Source organism: Bison bison, unplaced genomic scaffold (genome assembly GCF_000754665.1).
Source record: "Bison bison bison isolate TAMUID 2011002044 unplaced genomic scaffold, Bison_UMD1.0 scf7180017864080, whole genome shotgun sequence".
NCBI lineage: Eukaryota > Metazoa > Chordata > Mammalia > Artiodactyla > Bovidae > Bison > Bison bison.
The window spans coordinates 808,386-811,800 of record NW_011494652.1 but is presented as its reverse complement, the minus strand read 5'-3'; the positions used below and the strand labels follow the sequence as shown (position 1 = coordinate 811,800).

Sequence of the window (3,415 nt, the reverse complement as noted above, 5' to 3'; positions counted from 1 at the left end):
CGTGTGAGCCTCTGGGGCCACAAAAAGGCAGATGAGACTGAGCAGCTAAACAGCAACAATGAGGCTAAACAAGAACCTAAGCATGGGGCTCTCATCCTGCAGGACTAGCGTCCTTGGAAGCAGAAGGAGAGGCACTGGAGCGTCCACCCTCTCCTCTGTGTGCAGAGAGGAGGCCAGGAGAGGACGCAGAGAGAGGACCCAGGGAGAGGACAGTCCTCTGCAAGCCAGGCAGCGAGCCCTCTCCAGACCCTGAATCAGGCGGCACCTTGATCTTGGACTCCCAGCCCCTGGAACTATGTGAAATCGATGTCTTGTTGAAGCGCCTGTTGGCGGGGTCCTGTTAAATCAGCCTGCGCTAACACTGCGGCCGCCAGCATGACGGGCCCTGCAGAGACAGCTGTGTGGGGGGCTGGACGCGGGGGCCCCTGGGGGCAGATGCCGAGCACGGCCCCCAGCCTCGAGACCTTCCGCCTGAGACTCTGGGTACAACATGTCGAGCGGAGGAGCTCATGCCCCAGAGCGCTGGACACGGCCAAGGTCTAACAGTCTCACCCTGGCCTCCTGGCTCCAGCCACGTGGCCCCACTTTGGCCCCCGGAACGGCCCCTTCACCAAGTGCTGTCGCTTCTACCTCTCACCAGCTCCGCACCATCCTCACTCCCCATGGCCAGTGCCCAGCCTGGGAGCCTTGCTGATCCCTGCCTTCCCATCCCTTCCAGAACCTTCTCCAGAGTGGGCAACCAGAGTGGGCTCTGCCTCCTGTCCCCCGCACCCCTGTCCCCTGCTGCCGCCTCAGCTGGATTATTCCATCACTTGGAGAATTGTGGTCTCCAGTTGCCCCTAGTACCTGCCATGTGCCTGCTTGGGGCTCCCAGTCCTTGAATTTCCCTGCAGACACTCCCTTTCTGGGGTTGAGGAAACTGAGGCACAGAGGGGCTGTGCCACGTGTCCACGTCATCACATGGGTGGATGCTAAGCCCTCGTCCTGCCCCCTCCTGCCCTGCCAGCCTTCCACCACAGGCCAGGGCCCAGTGGGCATTGCCTCTCTGGTTATGGGTCTCAAGGGCCTTGTCTCAACAGTATACCCAGCTCTGGCCACTCTGTACCACTTCCCTGAGCCTAACATAGCATCAGAGGGGCCAAAGCAGACAGAGGCCCCCCTGGCACTGCCCAGGTGCAGGTGGAGAAGGGGACGGGGGAAGGGGCTTCAGGGGGAGGTTGTGTGTGTGTGTGTGTGTGTGTGTGTGTGTGTCGGTGGGAGGCGGGGTGGGACCCTGGAGCTCTGAAGGGCAGGCATGCAAGACACACCCTTCCCTGGCCACCCGCCTCCACGCAGCCCCTGGCACCGAGTGGCCTGCTGCCCTCAGCGTGACCACCTCCCCTGACAGGGCGAACTGACTTCCACCCTGTGCCGCTCGGAATGTTGAGAAATTCTCGCCAAGGCTCCTGGTGTTGACCCGGAAATTTCACTCCCGGAAAACAACACAATACAAGGGGAAAACGTCGGAAGAGGTTTGCCGTAACAGGATAGATAATGATGAAAAATTGTAAACAGGTCACACTCAGGGCCCTGAAGGCCGGGTGACCTTGACTCAGAATCTGAGAACCACTTCTCTGGGGGGTGAGGCCCCGCCAGCCTCTGCGAGTTCCTGTCCTGCACGTCCCCTCCCGCCTCGCGCTCCAGGCTTGCTCCTGCCCCAGTGCCCTGCCCTCTGCCGGGAGCACCCTTCCCCGTCACTGGGGGAGCTGTGCGTTCCCCTGCAGCCCCAGGCTGCCCCTCGTCACCCATCCTGGTCCCCGCCCTCTGCCATCGGTGCCCTCGCCTGGAATTCCCTCTGCCCCCTCACCTCCTCCTCCCTGGACCCTCTGGATCCTCTGGACCCTCCCTCTGCAGCTGGCCCAGTGCTGCCCCGAATCAGGCAGACGCACACACACCACCGAGCCCGCCCCCGGCAGAAGAGGCGAGAGTTCAAGCAACGCGACCAATTTATAAACAATTTTCTCCGCGACGATTAAGTTACATTTCCCCGATAGCTGCTTAATTTTCTTGTCAAAAATACACAGTTTTCACATTTGTCTCTCTGTAAGGGTAATTAATTTCCAGACCATAAGTAAAAACTTAATTTGATACCTGCAAGGATTATAAACTATTTCAAGCTGTTGTTTACATGAAATCAAGAAAGGCTCGTTCTGTTTGCAATTATGTTAATGAGGAAATAGAGTTGTTTTTTTTTTTTTTGGAACTCGGCATCATTTTGCCATCACCAATGAATTAGCCTAAGAGGATCTGCTGGTGCTGCTATTTTAAAGGTGACCCTGGCTGGTGAGGGGGGCCCCTGCAGGGCCAACAAACACGCGGGAGGCAGCTGTTATGAGAACGGTTCAGGTGATCTGGGCGGGATGAGTTCTGGGGACGGGCCAGGCCCCAGGTTGTCGGCAATGAGCCGGGACTGCAGGTGGGTAGGACCGTGGAACCTTCTCTAAGATTCCTTCTGACGGCAGGATGGACAACAGAGGCCAGTCGGGGCTCAAATGCCCCAGTCCCTGGGCGTTCCTGAGCCCTGGGCTATGCCAGCTCTCCAGGGCATCCCAGGAGGGGACGGGCAAGGGCTCAGGGGTGTGAGAAGCTGCCCTGAAAAGGCTGGGGCAGAGGATGCGCGGAGACAGGGCAAGGAGCAGAGAAGGCGAACAGCCTTCAGGACATACAGGGGGCCGGGCGTCAAGCGGCCGCGGGCCAGGACCCTCGGGCCCTGGAATGAGGGCTGGGGGCGGCCAGGTGGGCCGGAGGAGGCTTTGCCTGCACGGACAGCAGACTCAGGGCTGGCCCGGCCGCCAGTGCTCTGGGTGGGCTCTGGGGGCCTGGCTAGCACCTCGCTACAGGCCGGGGGGGGACGGTCCCCGCAGCTGGCTGGGCCTCCGGTGGGCCAGGCCTCCATGCATGGTCCTGACCTGGGAACCCTGTCCCCTGCCCTCCCAGTGGGGGACACTGTGAGAGAGGGTGCATGCCCAGCGTGACCCACCATGGTCCACAGGCCTGTTGCTGCCCCTGCCCAGCCGGCTGGCTGGCGAAGGGGGTGGGGGCGGCGGCCAGCAGCTGCCCGGCCCCTTCCTGCGCTCGGCCACCCAGGACGTCCCCCTGGACCTGCGAGGCCATGGCCAGTGTCCTCGAGGGTCCCAGGCGCTGCAGCCAGCCCAGGCGAGGCCGGCACAACGTCCTGTTGTGGCCACCGCTCTGCCACCGAATGCTGCCCACCGTCCCCACGGATCCAGTTTCGCCCCACTGGCCGCCAGGGGGTTAGGCCCGGGCCGGGCACTGGCTCCCTGGACACAGAAACCATTTACGGGCGGGATAAAGGCTGCTTGTGTTGGCATCGAGAGGCGTGCACGTCCCTGCCCCACCTCCCCGTCCCATCTGT

The 3,415-nt window shown here is 61.6% G+C and overlaps 1 protein-coding gene across 1 annotated transcript in view; it reads right to left on the bottom strand.

Annotated features, from left to right (window-relative positions):
- Nucleotides 1–3,415, bottom strand: part of KCNQ1 (potassium voltage-gated channel, KQT-like subfamily, member 1) — a 326,604-nt gene that overhangs the window by 45,403 nt on the left and 277,786 nt on the right. The gene's annotated exons all lie outside the window — the stretch shown is intronic.